The sequence below is a fragment of the Bidens hawaiensis genome, unplaced genomic scaffold (assembly GCF_021521415.1).
Source record: "Bidens hawaiensis isolate Kalapana, Puna unplaced genomic scaffold, B.hawaiensis_p1.1 tig00001904_1, whole genome shotgun sequence".
Classification (NCBI taxonomy): Eukaryota; Viridiplantae; Streptophyta; class Magnoliopsida; order Asterales; family Asteraceae; genus Bidens; species Bidens hawaiensis.
This window is the reverse complement of record NW_027491104.1, coordinates 383,231-403,229: the sequence shown is the minus strand read 5'-3', so window position 1 is coordinate 403,229 and position 19,999 is coordinate 383,231. Positions and strand designations below refer to the sequence as shown.

At 39.6% G+C, this 19,999-nt stretch overlaps 1 protein-coding gene and 1 long non-coding RNA gene across 3 annotated transcripts in view; one reads left to right on the top strand and one right to left on the bottom strand.

Moving 5' to 3' along the window:
- LOC143598714 (uncharacterized) overlaps window positions 1-5,443 on the top strand; it is a 174,599-nt gene extending 169,156 nt beyond the window's left edge. The window contains exon 2 of the long non-coding RNA XR_013147162.1: window positions 5,061-5,443. This is a non-coding gene — a long non-coding RNA (uncharacterized LOC143598714). The remainder of the gene's footprint in view (window positions 1-5,060) is intronic.
- LOC143598662 (TMV resistance protein N-like) overlaps window positions 1-19,999 on the bottom strand; it is a 171,903-nt gene that overhangs the window by 15,779 nt on the left and 136,125 nt on the right. The window lies entirely within an intron of this gene.

The following is a 19,999-nucleotide window of genomic DNA, read 5'->3' as shown; positions in this document are numbered from 1 at the left end:
ACATAATGAACTGGAGCTATTTCTGCCAATTACTCTTAACGCATCAATTAATCTTTGTTTATCAAACAAAAAATCATTACTAATATGTAATGTAAAATTTTAGTTAGTGAAGTGTGGGTCGGTCAACGTAAGATTTTATTGATATATAATGTCAGATTTTGTTAGTTGCATTTCTTGGCATGTTTTATAACACTTAAACACTCAATTTTCGCCATATATAATGCGTTTATCGTACATATATCAAATTCTTTTGTGAATATCTTGTTTCGTGGAGTGGAGTCTACTTTGGATCGTTTTATTGTTTTGTGTAGGTGCGGGGAAGTTGGGAGTGACAACAAGGGGTCTTAGAAAGAATTGACAAGCCAAAACGTGTGATCGGTTTCAAGAAAAACGAAAGTAAAGAAATTAAGTGAAACACGAGATACAAAGATAAGCTAGTGGAGTATGGAGCTCAAGATAGTATGGGCTGAAACTTATAATCTAATTATTCAAGTGGAACTAAAGTTATATCACAAGATAGCTTATAAATCGTTCATGGGCTGCGCAAGGAATTTAGACGAAAGATTAAAGATGGGTTCTAATTAATAAGTAGGCTTGGCAATTAATTAAGAGTGACCAGATCATGCACTTGGGCTAGTGGGCCTCAATCGAAATTTGTTTGTGTGAGCAGCAAGAATATTAAAGAAAACCTTCGTTAGGGATTTGGGATGGATCATCGTTTTGACGGCAGAGAGCATACAACCTTTGGGTTTTTGTTTCTTGTTTTGTAAGCTTTATTATTTTTAATGTTTTGTTTATTGAACGTTTTGATTGTTTTAGCCACCATGTCCGGCTAGATCAATTTAATTTCAACACTAGGGTTTGATTGATTCGAAACTTATGTGAAACGTTTATGTGATTCGTTTGTTTGTTTAATTCTTGTGCTTAAACGCGGTTCTATTCCGGTATATATTAGATTGTTAATAAACTTGATCACCTTATTAATTTTTCTAATAAAGTTCATCAGTGTTTAAAACCCTAATTAGTTTTTAAGTTTTGGTAAAAGAAACAAATAATATTTTGTGTTTGTCTATGAACCCAAAATCATTATAGAATTAAACAATATAATTATACACTCCGAACGGCGTGAGTGTTTGATTACAATCGATACTTCTATCACGCGACCCGCACACTGAGATCCGAACGGCATGAGATTGGAGTAGCGGGTTGACTCTAATCACCGAACGGCGTGTGATTAGACATTAGATAGAGTGGATGTCCGAACGGCGTGACGTCTATTATTGATACAAACCGTTCAACTAAAAAGTCATTGCACCATAATTGTTAATGATCATAAGCTAGAATTAAATCAAGTAATTGCCTTAGTGTTGGAATTAGTTTTTATATATTTGAATTCACTTTTCTTTTATAAATTTGTTTTCGTTAATTTCAAATTTAAATCAAAACCCCCTTTTAAAACAATCGTGTCTAGACCTGAAATATTTCTGGTATAATTTAGTTAGGACATGAACCTTACTTTCGCTCATACTATTCTTAGTGTGTTAAGTTGGTTTATTTTATTTGCTGGATTCGACACCCAACAAATTGGCGCCGTTGCAGGGGATACGGCGATTTTAACCCTTTTATGCCAAGATTCTTTCATTCAGGTACATCCAGGTCTTTTTGTTCAGGTACACCGCTTGAGATTGACCCAGAGATTGAGAAAACTTCAAAGAAATTAAGAAAGCAAGCAAAACCCCAAAAGAAGTCAGCAAGCTCCTCAAACTCTACATCCTCATCTCTTGTCATCAACACTAGGCAAGACACTCCCTTGTAAGTGAACCCGAAACCGTATCACCACAAATAACTCCACCATAATCACCAACCCCAGAACCTAACTCACCTACTAAAACCACCACCATGGCAGCTGAACAAACCCTTAGACAATGGGGCACCCATGATGTCTCCCAACAAAAACTTTGCATTAACTACCCTGCTATGGAGAACATCGAGCTGAAATCCGGTCTCATTCACTTATTACTCTCCTTCCGAGGTTTAGAAAATGAAGACCCTCATAAGTTCCTCAAGGAGTTCCATGTTGTGTGTTCTGGCATGAAGCCACACAACATCACTGAAGACCAAATCAAGCTAAGGGCATTCCCCTTTGCTCTCCAAGACTCAGCAAGAGAGTGGCTCTATTACCTACCACCGGGGTCGGTAACTACTTGGAATGGTCTTGCAAGGCTTTTTCTAGACAAGTACTTTCCAGAAGTTAAAGCATCCCTCCTACGTAAAGAAATTATCACGATCAAACAAGCAAAAAGGGAAGCTTTACACACTTATTGGGAAAGGTTCAAGAAATTATGTGCACGGTGCCCCCAACATGGCATATCCGAGCATCAACTCCTTCAGTACTTTTGTGAAGGATTGGCACCGATGGAGAGATGTTTAATAAATGCATCTAGTGGAGGGGCTCTACTCGATAAAACACCAACTCAGATCCGAGCCTTAATCACCTCAATAGCCGAACATACAAAGCATTGGGCACAAGAAGACGGATGGTATGATGACACACCACGAGGAGTCAATGAGGTGAACACTCCTCGCATTGAAACTCAACTTGCTTAACTAACGAAAGTCGTCATGCAATTGAAAAGCAAAGGTACAGAAGCTTGTGGTATATGTCTACAATTTGGGCATCCTACAGATATGTGTCCCACACTACAAGAAGATGTTGAACAAGCACAAGCAATGGGAGGTTACTCGGGACAAAATTCAAGACATTATGAGCCGCCCCGAGGTAATCATAATTGGGGAAATACTTCTAATATGAGCTACTTGCAAAGACCTCCACCATATCACTCACAGCCTCCATTCCAAATGCCTATTCAATAACATAACTTCCAACCTCAACAATAAATACCCGCACAACAACAAGCGAGTAGCTCAGGTATGTCTTTAGAAGATATCGTGAAAAGTCTAGCCACAAGTACTCACACTTTCCAGCAGAAGACTGAAGCTAGCATCAAAAACTTGGAACAACAAATGGCTCAGCTTGATAGCTCGGTGAGCAAGATAGAATCTCAAGGTAAATTACCCCCACAAACCGAGAAAAACCCAAAACACAATGTTTGTGCCATTACCTTGAAATACGGTGAGGAAGAAGTTGTTATAGAAGAGAAGGATAATAAAAAGGATGAAGCATCAAAGCCGGTTAAAAGTGAAGCAAAATTTTATCCTCCACCTCTATTTCCTGAAAGACTTCGAGGCACAAGGAAAGAACGGAAGAACAAGAAATCATGGAGACGTTCCGGAAGGTAGAGGTAAACATTCCACTCCTTGATGCCATTAAACAAGTTCCACGGTATGCAAAGTTCCTAAAACAACTGTGCACATCAAAGAAAAAGCTCAAAGGTACTGAAACAGTCAAGGTAAGTGAAAATATTTCAGCAGTGTTACAAAAGAGATTACCCACAAAGTGCAAGGATCCGGGTGTTTTCACCGTTCCTTGTAAATTGGGGAATATTACTTTGCCTCATGCTATGTTGGACCTTGGAGCCTCTATTAACGTCCTACCCTACTCAATTTTCAAAACACTTAATGTTGGACTGTTAAAGAGGACCGAGGTGACCATTCAATTGGCCGATCGATCCGTAGTATACCCAAAAGGTGTATTAGAGGATGTGTTGGTCCAAGTGAATGAACTAGTATTTCCGGCTGATTTTTATGTGCTACACATGGAAGATGATGACAAACCAAATTCCAGTTCGATTATACTTGGTAGACCATTTTTAAAAACTTCAAAGACTAAAATCGATGTTTATAATGGCACTCTTTCAATGGAATTTGACAGGGATGTTATAAATTTTAATATAGATGATGCTATACGTTACCCGAGTGATGTCTCATCTTTGAATTATATAGATTTCGTTGAACCACTCATTGATAAATGTGTTGAGTTGTCTAACAATGGTGTTTCAGTCTTAGTTTTAAACAGAAGTACATATGGAGTTTCATCAAATGAGCATAATGAAAAATTCAAGCTTGGGGAGGAATTGACGGAAATTGATAAACGGAAGAAAGAAAGGCCAAAAGCACGAAAACTAAAGTTACCGAATATTGGCAAAAGGCTTCTTCCGTTTATGGTGGCACCCGATTAAACAAAACTCTAACGAGGAATAAGTCTAGCCAAAGACAATAAAGAAAGCCGCTTCGCGGGAGGCAACCCGTGGTTTCGTTTTTTTTATTTTTGTTTAATTTTAATAAAAAAATTATAAAAAAAAAGTTTTCAACCAGGTGGTGTGAAAGTAGTTTTGGTCAGAACGTTTACCCCGCTGTGTTAAAATTCTCTACAAAAGTGACCCGCCGCGTAGAAATTTAATAAATCATTTATACCACTGACCTGGGCGTGTCAAAATCTACCCGGCCGGGTAAGGGTTCTTGAAAAAAAATTGTTTTGTTCTTGAAAACCCTAACACCCAGGTCTTCAGGTCTTCATCACAACTTGTTTATCCCAAACCTAAGTCTAGCCACAGCCTACCTTCAACACACCACCACCGATGAGCCTCACAAGTTTCGTCTCCGATTACCAGCAAGCCGACCACCACCACATCGGTCACTGTTAACTCCGCCTACCTTCTCCACCCCGGCTGTACCTCTGTCGCCGCCGCAAACCGCCATCTCACCCAAAGATTTAAACCCTGAATCCACACCTCTATCTTTGTCCAGCTTAAACTTCAAGCAAGCTTCAAGATTTTGATCATCAGTTTTGGGATTTAAAATTGTAATCACACAATTTCAAGAGTTTAATAATCACTTTGGGTGGTGACCATGTTCACAGAAAAGTTCCTTTATTCCTTATTTTACAACTTGGTATTGCATCACAACCACTTGGTTCTGTTGGTCGTTGACTCATGGGTAGATACAAAAGATTGGTTTGAACCGTTTCGCCACCACCGGCTATTTGTTTGTTGAAAGAAATTTCAAGCCGAACTGCTCCTTCCACTTCAGTAGTTCCGTTTCACGCCTCACTTCAAGCCTCGAGGACGAAACCGAATTTTAAGCTTGGGGAGATTAAAAAGGTATTTTCGTTTCATGCATTGAATTTAAAGTTGTATATAATTTGCATTAGTACCATATGTGAAAAAAAAGAAAAAAAAATGAAAATGTTTTAAAATGTTCCTTGAATATAGTTTTTTGCGTTAAAGTGGGAGATGATGATATTTATCGGAAATTGGTTTTTCAAATTACTAATAATATGAGATAAATAAAAGAAAACGTACTTAACTTGGGATGTGTCGGTAGGCTCAGCCTTGAAAATGAAAGGACAATTTGATAAAATGGGTCGGAAATCTCTTGTGGGTAAAACGTTTTGTCCGTGGAAGATAAGTAATGAAAGGTCTGGCCATACTCAACCCTCAATTCTTGGTATGAAAAATGAAAATATTATAAAGTTTTAAAATTTGAATACGTTATCATATGATTCTTGGGTAGGTTTAACGTTAGAGTATGTCGTGTAGCCTGTGATATAAATCGTAAACTGCTTAGCTTTAGTGTTTTACACATCATTGGCGTATGGTTTTATAACCTTAAATCTTGTATTGATGGGATGCCCCGGGTCCGGAGACTATGGGTCTGTATGCCGACTATTCATCTAGGTATTCAGAATTCCTAAGTGGGGTTGTGAATATTTAAAATAAAGCTAAAAAAGAGCAAACCCGCAGTTTTCTACCACATAAGTCTTTAAACATGATCACAAAAAGTACAAAGTACAAATACATTCCAGACTTGATCATCCACGATGTTAGCCATGTGGGTCCCCTTGCTCGCGTCTCATTACCATTAAGAAACAGACCACAAGGGACACGCCAAATGTAAGCCCTACGGATGAAATTTTGCATACTCACCTATGGTAATGGTTCGGTGTATTGCTTGATAACGAGGGTATGTTATATTGTGGGGAACACTAGCTATTAATTAACTGAACCTTAATCATATCTAATGGCTGCTTGGTAGACTTTGATGCTTAAGCTTAAGTGGATAAACAATAGCCTTGATCATCTTAACTATTCATTAAAAATTAGAGCAACAAAAGTTTTAAATTTGCTAATTTTGAGGTTTAAGTCAACTTGGGATGGTCTGGTCCGGTAAAAGCTGAAAATAAGCGGGTCTTAATTGTGTAAACCACTAAGTAATGTTAATGTCGTATCATATTTGTCCCGGTAAAGATTAAGGCATGGGTTTAAGTGGACAACAATATCGGTGATCGCGGTTTTTGTGTTTTTCTAAGCTTTAAAAATTACCCTATATGTTTTTAAGACTGAATTTTCCGATTCTGATCCAACTGCATCAACTTTTTTTCCGGACGCATAATATTAAGAATTGTAGTTACATGTGTCGGTACTTCCCGAATTCAAATGAATGAAAAATGACATGTTAGTTATGATCTCATTACAAATCATTCCGGTACCAAAACGGGCTTTAAAAAAATGAAATAAAAAAAAAAGAAATTTCCCCTAGATTTTTAGTTCTTGGTTTATACTATTTTTGACTTCCTTGAGGACAAGGAAAGGTTTATCGTACATATATCAAATTCTTTTGTGAATATCTTGTTTCGTGGAGTGGAGTCTACTTTGGATCGTTTTATTGTTTTGTGTAGGTGCGGGGCAGTTGGGAGTGACAACAAGGGGTCTTAGAAAGAATTGACAAGCCAAAACGTGTGATCGGTTTCAAGAAAAACGAAAGTAAAGAAATTAAGTGAAACACGAGATACAAAGATAAGCTAGTGGAGTATGGAGCTCAAGAAAGTATGGGCTGAAACTTATAATCTAATTATTCAAGTGGAACTAAAGTTATATCACAAGATAGCTTATAAATCGTTCATGGGCTGCGCAAGGAATTTAGACGAAAGATTAAAGATGGGTTCTAATTAATAAGTAGGCTTGGCAATTAATTAAGAGTGACCAGATCATGCACTTGGGCTAGTGGGCCTCAATCGAAATTTGTTTGTGTGAGCAGCAAGAATATTAAAGAAAACCTTCGTTAGGGATTTGGGATGGATCATCGTTATACAACCTTTGGGTTTTTGTTTCTTGTTTTGTAAGCTTTATTATTTTTAATGTTTTGTTTATTGAACGTTTTGATTGTTTTAGCCACCATGTCCGGCTAGATCAATTTAATTTCAACACTAGGGTTTGATTGATTCGAAACTTATGTGAAACGTTTATGTGATTCGTTTGTTTGTTTAATTCTTGTGCTTAAACGCGGTTCTATTCCGGTATATATTAGATTATTAATAAACTTGATCACCTTATTAATTTTTCTAATAAAGTTCATCAGTGTTTAAAACCCTAATTAGTTTTTAAGTTTTGGTAAAAGAAACAAATAATATTTTGTGTTTGTCTATGAACCCAAAATCATTATAGAATTAAACAATATAATTATACACTCCGAACGGCGTGAGTGTTTGATTATAATCGATACTTCTATCACGCGACCCGCACCGTAAGATCCGAACGGCGTGAGATTGGAGTAGCGGGTTGACTCTAATCACCGAACGGCATGTGATTAGACATTAGATAGAGTGGATGTCCGAACGGCGTGACGTCTATTATTGATACAAACCGTTCAACTAAAAAGTCATTGCACCATAATTGTTAATGATCATAAGCTAGAATTAAATCAAGTAATTGCCTTAGTGTTGGAATTAGTTTTTATATATTTGAATTCACTTTTCTTTTATAAATTTGTTTTCGTTAATTTCAAGTTTAAATCAAAACCCCCTTTTAAAACAATCGTGTCTAGACCTGAAATATTTCTGGTATAATTTAGTTAATCTGTATCCCTGAGGACACGATACTTACTTTCGCTCATACTATTCTTAATGTGTTAATTTGGTTTATTTTATTTGCTGGATTCGACACCCAACAGATTTTAGTATTAAATATATTAAAATGTTAAAAAAACATAAAGGTAAAATTGATATATAATGTAAGATTTTATTTTTTATTCTAAAAAAATAAAATATTACATAAGTTACAAGTCTTATGTATGTAAAGACAAAATTATATACATACAAACATGCACATTATCAGTATTTTAACCAAGTGTTGATTGATATTCATCGGCGGATTTAAGGGAGGGTCAAGAGGGTCCATTGACCCTCTGGCCAAATTTATAGTAGATCGGAGTAGGTTTTTTTTCTTTTTTTATAGCTTGACCCTCTCGTTTACTTCTTACAAAGTGCTTAGAGTAAAAAAAATAAGTAGATATATTGTGTTTCTGGCAAGTGTTGGCCCTGCAAAACTATGAAAGTGAAGAATGAAGAAGATGAAAAGAGTTGTGGGCATGAAGAAGATGACAAAAGTTGTTGGCTCTGTATTTGTCACACCCTCAAAATCCACTAACGGAGTCTTACCGTCAGAGGGTGTGAACTGGCAGGATCGGAATCATTAGTTATAATCAAACCAAAGAAAAACGTTTAAATGAAAGTAAGTGCGGAAGCGTAAAACCTTAATTCAAAAGTTGCGTCACGCAGGACGACTTAAAACCAAATGTAACTGTTAAAATTAAGTTTGCAGAATAAAGATGTTTTCAATTAATGCATGCTCCTAAACCGTGCGCCCGCCTCGGCTACCTGAGAATAACATACTAAAAGTGTCAACACAAGGTTGGTGAGTTCACAAGTTAAATAAGATAAATCGTTTAGCGTTTTGCGTAACCTCGTTACGGCGTTTCAGTGTTGCGTAACCTCGTTACGACGTTTAAGTGTTGCGTAACCTCGTTACGACGTTTAAGTGTTGCGTAACCTCGTTACGACGTTTAAGTGTTTTGCATTACCAGATAGTGTTATGTCAAATTATATATCGATAGGTAGCTAATCTATACAACAAGTATCGCTAAGTGGTTCGCGACCGAAGCTGACTGTTTATCAAGTGCCCGTCACCAGGTCCTCCAGACCATGGTAAGTGTTAGCCAAAATTACACCCACTCAACCTCCGGTTGAGCTTAGCGTCGCTATTCCAAATATTAACCGGTCCGATGTGTGGGACTTCAAATGTTACGTTTGCCGCTTAGCCTTTACAAGTGATATATAATTTATAACAAAATCTTAAATATGCGTTTATCTCAGAAAATATGTTTATCGGAGTATGTTATCTCCCCCAAGTGAAAAACGTTTGAAAACAGTTCAAAGAGCGGGGTAAGTGAAACTCACTGTTTGCGAAGACTATCCCGATCTAGATCACCAAGTGATGCGCGTCGTAGAAACTCTCTAGCGTTCTAAATAACAAAGAGATTTTCTAAGTATCGGTACGTTTAACGAGTCTCTAGACTCGGCACATAATACCTATGCACGTAACAGATTTCGTGTTTCGTTTGTGAATCGTGTGTGACTTAAACAAGTAAAATTGTGATACGATACATGAGTGGGCAATTACTTTCGTGTCACGTACTAATAATGCATATCACTAGCAATTTCTCCCCGTAAGGGCAATTTGGTCACACACAACAATTAACTAGCAATTATTCCCGTAAGGGCATTTTGGTCAACAAACAAGGATTAACTAACCATTATTCCCCATAAGGGCAATTTGGTCAATTCATGGCAATCAATTAACAACTATTCCCCGCAAGGGTATTTTGGTCAAAATACAACAATTATATAAAAACTATCATATTTCATGCATTCCTACACAACTCAGCAGCTAGTTTCGTTATGACAGAATTTCTACTTGAAAGATTGCACTAGTTCACCGATCATAACGTCTCAATTAATTCACCAAAAATTACCACAGAAACATACATATCTTAGGTTTCCAGAACATATTTTATCTTATTTTTATTCCACATATTTTTCTTATAATGACCAAAACATTACAGCAAACTCATATCAGTCAGATTCATGCGCAACAGAATGTTATTTGCAATTCCCATTAAACGAAAAATCCAATAAATGCAAGACCACTTGGGTTTGGTTCCTAACTCAATGAGTCAACTTCCAGAAGTGGAACCAACCCAATTGGTCTCGTAGTTCATGAGATATAACATTTACAACATAACCTAACAGCAGGTCTAACAGCTCAGCTTTGCATCACGTTTTTGTAAAATCATAAAAGTATACTTCCACTTATCCAAAAATTACGAATTTATACTTTATAGAAACTAGACTCAACCTAGTTTACTGCAGTACCCACAATCTCAATCAATTTTCACGTTTACACTTCGTTACAGTCACTTAAACATCGTATATACATTCTGTCCAGAATCTGTTCACATCAAAACTCAACATAATAACAATCTATGAACTATCATGCATCCATATAACCCTCTAGACACTATAACTACTATCCATGCATATCAATTACACCATACATACAATATTAGGGTTTGTGTTTTAACTCAAATCAAAGACAATAATCAATCAAGCAACAACATCAATACTAGTTATCAATCATCATGAATTCAACAACCACCATGTTAACTCATACATACGTAAGAAAATCGGCTGCCTAGGGTTTTTGATTAACCCATTAAACATCAAAATCAAACAACAAGAAGATAAAGGATGATCAATTATACCTTCCTAGCACCTAGTTCTTGAATTAAACACTTGATTAAGGCTTGAATGTGTGTATGGAAGTGACGGCAGCCAAGGGTGAGGTGGGAGCTTGTTCCGATCGGGATTTTGAAGAAAGAATAATAATAGGTTAGGGTTTAGTTAAGGATATATTTATAATAATACAAGTTACACTCTAGTCCCTAATCTTTCAAGCGTTACATCTCTAGCCTAAACTAGTTGGTTCTTGTTTCTTGTTTAACATTCCACATAACAATCAAGTAACACACATATACCTAACACATAATTATCACATAATTAGTGTTTTGACGTTTGTCGTTTATTTATCAATCGCTCGCGTCAACTTGTTTGCGTTTCGGTGCAAATCCCGAAAGACTACACTTGTAGTAAATGTTAAGCGTCATTTAAACCCTAGTTTAAATGTAATGAAGTATGCGTTATAGATTCAACGATCTTAAAGTTTGAATTGACGGAGTTGAGTTAACGGGGTTAACCTGAAATTGACGATTGTCACATCATTCCCATGTTAAAGAATTTTCGTCCCGAAAATTTGAGTCAAGTCGTGATGAGAGCCTGAAAAAGAAAGAAAAATTTTCAGTTTGTCATATCATCCCCTAGTAGAAAGAAATTTAGTTCATACCTCCGGTGATGTTTGACGGTTTGCCGGGTTTCGCGGTTTTCGGTGTTTGGTTAGCCCTTCAAAAAGGTGAGGATACTTTTTCATCATGTGATCCTCGCGTTCCCATGTGAACTCCGGTCCACGCCTCGAGTTCCAACGAACCTTAACGATTGGAATTTTGCTGTGCTTGAGCGTTTTGGTTTCCCAATCCAAAACCTCGACTGGTTCCTCAATGAACCGTAACTGTTCATCAACTTGTAGTTCCTCCAAAGGGACTACTTGGGTTTCATCAGACAGGCATTTCTTCAAATTTAATACGTGGAATACATCGTGTATGCCACTGAGTTCTGTTGGTAGGTCCAGTCGGTACGCCACCGGACCAATGCGCTCAGTTATCCGGTACGGACCAACATATTGTGGGTTGAGTTTGTTTCGCTTACCAAAGTGAACCACACCTTTCCAAGGTGAGACTTTGAGTAACACCCGATCGTTCACTTGAAATTCGAGAGGTTTTCGGCGCTTGTCGGCGTAACTCTTTTGGCGATCTCGTGCTGCTGCCATGCGATTTCGGATTTGAACAATCTTTTCCGAGGTTTCGAGTCCCAGTTCCGGACCAGTGATTTGGCTATCACCCACCTCTGCCCAGCAGAGTGGTGATCGACACTTCCGTCCGTACAGCGCTTCAAACGGCGCTGCCTTAATACTTGCGTGGTAGCTGTTATTATACGAAAACTCTACCAAGGGTAAGTGGGGTTCCCAACTTTTTCCGAAATCTAAGACGCATGCACGCAACATATCCTCCAGGGTCTGAATAGTCCGTTCACTTTGCCCATCCGTCTGAGGATGGTATGCTGTACTCATATCGAGACGGGTGCCCAGTGCGCTTTGCAGTGACTTCCAAAAGTGTGAGGTGAAACGAGAATCTCGATCGGAATGATCGAGACAGGCACTCCGTGTCTAGACACCACTTCTTTCATGTATACTCGAGTCAGTCTTTCCATTTTGTCTGTTTCTTTAATCGCTAGAAAGTGTGCCGATTTAGTCAACCGGTCAACGATCACCCCGATGGTATCGCATCCCGTCGGTGTCTTAGGCAAACCCGTAATAAAGTCCATTGAGATGTGTTCCCATTTCCACATTGGGAGTTCCGGTTGTTGCAGTAGACCAGATGGTTTCTGGTATTCTATCTTGACTCTGGCACAAGTCAAACATTTGCTCACATAGGTGGCAATGTCGGCCTTCATGTTCGGCCACCAGTAAAGTGCCTTTAAATCATGATACATTTTATCTGAGCCAGGGTGGATAGAATATCGGGACTTGTGAGCTTCGTCCATCACTAGAGTTCTCAACTCTCCGTATCGTGGAACCCAAATCCGGTTCTCAAAATATCGGACCCCGTCCGATCTGGTTTCAAGTTGCTTGTTCATGCCCCGCATGAGTTCCGATGGAAGATTATCATCTTTCAAAGCTTCCCGTTGCGCATCGCGAATATGATCGGGTAAGCTGGCATGAATCGTGAGTTGCAATGCTCTCACCCGTCTGGGTTTATCTGTTTCTTTTCTGCTGAGGGCGTCGGCCACCACATTGGCCTTGCCAGGGTGGTACTTGATGGCACAATCGTAATCTTTAAGCAACTCGACCCAACGACGCTGTCGCATGTTCAGCTCCTTCTGATTGTAGATATGTTGGAGACTCTTGTGGTCGGTGTAAATGGTAAACTTGGTACCGTACAAGTAATGCCTCCATATCTTAAGAGCAAACACCACAGCTCCGAGTTCCAAATCGTGGGTCATGTAGTTCTTCTCGTGAACCCGTAGTTGTCGAGAGGCGTAGGCTATAACCTTCTCGAATTGCATCAGCACACAACCGAGACCTTGTATAGATGCGTCACAGTGTACCTCAAAATTTTTCGTTCCCTCGGGGAGGGCTAAAATAGGGGCGCTACAAAGCTTGGTTTTCAATAGTTGAAAAGCGGATTCTTGCGCGTCACCCCAGTTGTACTTAGTGCCCTTGTGAGTCAAAGCGGTGAGGGGTTGAGCAATCTTTGAAAATCCCTCGATGAAACGCCGGTAGTAGCCGGCCAGTCCTAGGAATTGTCGCACCTCAGTCGGAGTCTTAGGTGCTTCCCAGTTTTTGATGGCCTCTACCTTACCGGGATCGACATGGATACCATTCTCGTTGATCACATGTCCTAAAAAGTGAACCTCACGAAGCCAAAATTCACATTTCGAGAGTTTAGCATACCGTTGTTCCTTCTTCAGTAGTTCCAGAATTATCCTTAAGTACTCTTCGTGGTCAGTCTCGTTCTTGGAGTAGACGAGAATATCATCGATGAAAACAATCACGAACTTGTCGAGGTACGCCTTGCATACTCGATTCATGAGATCCATAAATACGGCTGGCGCGTTGGTTAGGCCAAAAGGCATAACCGAAAACTCGTAGTGACCATACCGTGTTCTGAAAGCCGTCTTTGAAACATCTTCTTCACGCACTCTCAGCTGGTGGTAACCGGATCGTAGATCGATCTTCGAGTAGTAACTCGATCCCTGAAGCTGGTCAAACAAATCATCAATTCGGGGTAAAGGATAACGGTTCTTGACCTCACCTTGTTCAACTCCCGGTAGTCGATGCACATTCTGAAAGTCCCGTCTTTCTTTCGGACAAACAAGACAGGGGCTCCCCATGGCGATGAGCTAGGTCGGATAAAACCTTTATCCAACAAATCTTGCAACTGAGTGGACAACTCCTGAAGTTCCGCCGGTGCGAGTCGATACGGGGCTCGTGCTATGGGTGCTGCACCGGGTGTCAACTCGATTTGGAATTCGACTTGACGAATAGGAGGGAGTCCGGGCAAATCCTCCGGGAAAACTTCCGGAAAGTCTCGCACACCCGGTATGTCCTCAATTCGTTTCTCCTCCGCGGGTTTCTCAACAATCTGCGCCAAAATTGCCGGATGACCCTTTCGTAGATACTTCTGTGCCTTCAAAAGGGTAATGACGCTGGTGGTCATGCCGCTTCTCTCGCCTCGGACCGAAATGATCTCGCCGGAAGGGGTGGTAATATGGACTATCTTATCATGGCATATAATCTCCGCTCGGTTCTCGGATAACCAGTCCATGCCGACAACGACATCGAAACTACTAAGCGTAAAAGGGATAAGGTCGATGTCAAAGACATGACCTGACAGTTTCAACTTACATCCCGCAAGTATATGAGTTGTTATTACAGTTTTACCGTTAGCTAATTCAACAGGAAACTTAGCGTCTAACGGGGTTGGAGTAAGGTCTAAAAGTTGGCTAAAAGCTTTTGACACAAAACTCCTATCAGCTCCAGTGTCAAACAAAATAGAAGCAAAACAATCGTTTACAGGGAACTTACCAAACACCACATGCGGATCATTGCGGGCTTGACCCGATCCAATCACAAACGCTCTTCCTTTGCCATTTCCTCCACCATTACTGCCACTCCTATTACCCCCATTATTGTCATTCTGTTTCAGCTTGGGGCAATCCTTCCGGAAATGACCTTCCTGTCCACATTCAAAACATCCCTTAGTCGTCATCGGTGGCTTAGGAGCACCCTTCGCCGCAAGGTAAACTCTACATTCCTTCGCTTGGTGACCTATCTTTCCGCATCTTTGACACTTGACACGGTCACACTGACCAACATGATGAAAGTTGCACCTGTTGCACTTTGGATATTTCCCAGCATATCCGCTCGAAACCTGCTCGCTACCGTTGTTGTTGTTGTTGTTGTTGTTGTGATTCTGAGTGTTGAAACTCCGAGTAAATTCGGGCTTACGATAGTGGTGTTGCGGTGGGAGGTTCGAGGATGAAGATCTAGTGTTGTCAAACTTTCTCTTCCCGCTGTTCGGGTTGCTGTTGCTGTTACTGTTGCTGGCGTGGTCATTACTCGGGTTGTCACGGGCTTTAGTAGTCGAACCCCTAGGTGGTAACGCACCTTGGGTCACAGCCTGATCCGTCAGTTTGTGAGCTAAACGGATCGCTTGTTGGATCGTGGCTGGTCTGGAAGACGTCACCATGCCCTGTATCTGCGGTGCTAATCCGTCAATGTACAATTCTATCCTCTTGCTCGGCGGATCCACCATCCGCGGACACATCACAGCCAACTCGTGCGAACGAGTAGTGTAGGCTTCGATTTCCGAACCCACCATCTTCAACGACCAAAATTCTGATTCTAACTTTGAAATCTCTTCTCTCGGACAATACTCCTCTCGCATCATGTTTTTGAACTCCTCCCAGTTCATCGCGTTAGCCAGTTCCAATCCAAGAATTTGCACATTTGCACATCGTCTGAGGACACCTCTGAGTGTGCCTCTGGCTCAGCCGGTTCTTCCTCCGGTTCCTCTTCGGGTTCCTCCTCGGGATCTTCCTCGGGATCTTCTTCAGGCTCCTCTTCGGGATCTTCTTCAGGTTCGGCCTCAGGCTCCGCCTCAGGCTCGGCTGCGTTCTGAGCAAGTTGCATTTGTAAGACATCACAACGCTCTAGAGCTATCTCGGTTCGGGTCCTTGCTTCTTGGAGTTGCTCTTGCAAGTCTATCATCTCGGCTTGCATCTTCATCATAACCTTCGTTTGTTGCTCACTAGTCTCTTGCATATCTTTCATTGCCGCTGCCATGCGGGCAATCTCCTCCTGAGTCTCGGTTCCGTCTTTAAACAGTCGGGATACATTTTCTCTCGTGTAGCGCATGTAACCCACGTCACGCTCCAAGCATGAAACAACAGCTGCGAGAACTCGCTCTACAGGTTCGGTTATGGGTGGTAGGGTGTTGGGATAAGCAGGGTGGTTCGGGTGAGGCAACGGGGGAACTTGTTCGCGATAGACCATGCGTCTGATCATGTTAGGGTACCAATCCCAGCTAACGTTGTTTTCATACAGGCCTCCGGATAGGCGGTACCTCTTCGGTGCAGGAGCTTCGAGTTCCGGGACTACACGGGGTGGCGAGGCAGTAGGTAACTGCGGTTCCTTCCCGTGAGCATGCGTCATCGAATCGGATGATGATGAGGGTGGCGTCGACATTCCTACAGGTAAGCCGGGTATATGCGCGCGTATGAGTGAAAGAGGTAAAGAAATAAGATTTCAAGACTACACAAACCTATGCAGTGCGTATCATTATAACTAATGGGTCGTCGCGGTTATAGTCTAGTATGCATGCAGCTTCTAGTTCGCTATAACCAATGGCTCTGATACCAATCTGTCACACCCTCAAAATCCACTAACGGAGTCTTACCGTCAGAGGGTGTGAACTGGCAGGATCGGAATCATTAGTTATAATCAAACCAAAGAAAAACGTTTAAATGAAAGTAAGTGCGGAAGCGTAAAACCTTAATTCAAAAGTTGCGTCACGCAGGACGACTTAAAACCAAATGTAACTGTTAAAATTAAGTTTGCAGAATAAAGATGTTTTCAATTAATGCATGCTCCTAAACCGCGCGCCCGCCTCGGCTACCTGAGAATAACATACTAAAAGTGTCAACACAAGGTTGGTGAGTTCACAAGTTAAATAAGATAAATCGTTTAGCGTTTTGCGTAACCTCGTTACGGCGTTTCAGTGTTGCGTAACCTCGTTACGACGTTTAAGTGTTGCGTAACCTCGTTACGACGTTTAAGTGTTGCGTAACCTCGTTACGACGTTTAAGTGTTTTGCATTACCAGATAGTGTTATGTCAAATTATATATCGATAGGTAGCTAATCTATACAACAAGTATCGCTAAGTGGTTCGCGACCGAAGCTGACTGTTTATCAAGTGCCCGTCACCAGGTCCTCCAGACCATGGTAAGTGTTAGCCAAAATTACACCCACTCAACCTCCGGTTGAGCTTAGCGTCGGGTGGGGTTTGTCAAACCCAGTAGTACTACTCAACAGTGACTCGCTATTCCAAATATTAACCGGTCCGATGTGTGGGACTTCAAATGTTACGTTTGCCGCTTAGCCTTTACAAGTGATATATAATTTATAACAAAATCTTAAATATGCGTTTATCTCAGAAAATATGTTTATCGGAGTATGTTATCTCCCCCAAGTGAAAAACGTTTGAAAACAGTTCAAAGAGCGGGGTAAGTGAAACTCACTGTTTGCGAAGACTATCCCGATCTAGATCACCAAGTGATGCGCGTCGTAGAAACTCTCTAGCGTTCTAAATAACAAAGAGATTTTCTAAGTATCGGTACGTTTAACGAGTCTCTAGACTCGGCACATAATACCTATGCACGTAACAGATTTCGTGTTTCGTTTGTGAATCGTGTGTGACTTAAACAAGTAAAATTGTGATACGATACATGAGTGGGCAATTACTTTCGTGTCACGTACTAATAATGCATATCACTAGCAATTTCTCCCCGTAAGGGCAATTTGGTCACACACAACAATTAACTAGCAATTATTCCCGTAAGGGCATTTTGGTCAACAAACAAGGATTAACTAACCATTATTCCCCATAAGGGCAATTTGGTCAATTCATGGCAATCAATTAACAACTATTCCCCGCAAGGGTATTTTGGTCAAAATACAACAATTATATAAAAACTATCATATTTCATGCATTCCTACACAACTCAGCAGCTAGTTTCGTTATGACAGAATTTCTACTTGAAAGATTGCACTAGTTCACCGATCATAACGTCTCAATTAATTCACCAAAAATTACCACAGAAACATACATATCTTAGGTTTCCAGAACATATTTTATCTTATTTTTATTCCACATATTTTTCTTATAATGACCAAAACATTACAGCAAACTCATATCAGTCAGATTCATGCGCAACAGAATGTTATTTGCAATTCCCATTAAACGAAAAATCCAATAAATGCAAGACCACTTGGGTTTGGTTCCTAACTCAATGAGTCAACTTCCAGAAGTGGAACCAACCCAATTGGTCTCGTAGTTCATGAGATATAACATTTACAACATAACCTAACAGCAGGTCTAACAGCTCAGCTTTGCATCACGTTTTTGTAAAATCATAAAAGTATACTTCCACTTATCCAAAAATTACGAATTTATACTTTATAGAAACTAGACTCAACCTAGTTTACTGCAGTACCCACAATCTCAATCAATTTTCACGTTTACACTTCGTTACAGTCACTTAAACATCGTATATACATTCTGTCCAGAATCTGTTCACATCAAAACTCAACATAATAACAATCTATGAACTATCATGCATCCATATAACCCTCTAGACACTATAACTACTATCCATGCATATCAATTACACCATACATACAATATTAGGGTTTGTGTTTTAACTCAAATCAAAGACAATAATCAATCAAGCAACAACATCAATACTAGTTATCAATCATCATGAATTCAACAACCACCATGTTAACTCATACATACGTAAGAAAATCGGCTGCCTAGGGTTTTTGATTAACCCATTAAACATCAAAATCAAACAACAAGAAGATAAAGGATGATCAATTATACCTTCCTAGCACCTAGTTCTTGAATTAAACACTTGATTAAGGCTTGAATGTGTGTATGGAAGTGACGGCAGCCAAGGGTGAGGTGGGAGCTTGTTCCGATCGGGATTTTGAAGAAAGAATAATAATAGGTTAGGGTTTAGTTAAGGATATATTTATAATAATACAAGTTACACTCTAGTCCCTAATCTTTCAAGCGTTACATCTCTAGCCTAAACTAGTTGGTTCTTGTTTCTTGTTTAACATTCCACATAACAATCAAGTAACACACATATACCTAACACATAATTATCACATAATTAGTGTTTTGACGTTTGTCGTTTATTTATCAATCGCTCGCGTCAACTTGTTTGCGTTTCGGTGCAAATCCCGAAAGACTACACATGTAGTAAATGTTAAGCGTCATTTAAACCCTAGTTTAAATGTAATGAAGTATGCGTTATAGATTCAACGATCTTAAAGTTTGAATTGACGGAGTTGAGTTTACGGGGTTAACCTGAAATTGACGATTGTCACAGTATTCTTAAATTAAATGGGTTTATGGGAATGTGGGCCATTTAAATGAATCAATTTAATATAAGCCCATATTCAAACCTAATATCTTATTGGTAATTTATTTTCACTTTTCACCTAGTGCATAGTAATCAGAAGTCAGCCGTCACTTTACAACTACCACTTTTCAATTTTTTTGGTGTTTCTTTTCCCTACTGTGGCCCCATCTCAAAAGACAATATGAAGTAAGTTAACTCTATTGTATTTTGGTTTCTGTTTTAATTAATTGTTATTATATAGTATGTTAATACTTTATGATTTTAACCATCGTAAATTAGGAATGTTGTTGTGTAGTTATCTTTTACGTAGTTAATTTACAAGATCAGTTAATATTTTATATATGATCTAATCTTGAACTTATTGTTTTATATAATGATTGCGATATTAGTTTTTAGTATTTGTGTATGTAGAAACGCTTCTATCACAAACTATTTTGGTAAAACACCCCAACCAAGCATCGAGACTCCATCAAGTTCGTCAAATGCCAATGAAAATAATAATAAAAGAAGTCGAGAACAAGTTGAAGTATTGGAAGATGAAATTGTTGGTGACGCAGCCTTGCGCAAACCAATAAATGATTATTCGATTAATATCTGAGATGGAGTAAGGAGAAGTTATATAACGAAAGGTGCTTGCCAACCGAAAGGTCATAATTTTCCCAAAACACAAATTTGTGGACAATTGAGGAAGGTGTAAAAAACATGGTTTGATCGTTTTTGTTGGTTAGAATATAGCGCATCAAAAGATGCGGCGTTTTGTTTGTGGTGTTATTTGTTCCCTACCGGTAATAGACATGGGGATGAAGTATTTATCAAGCATG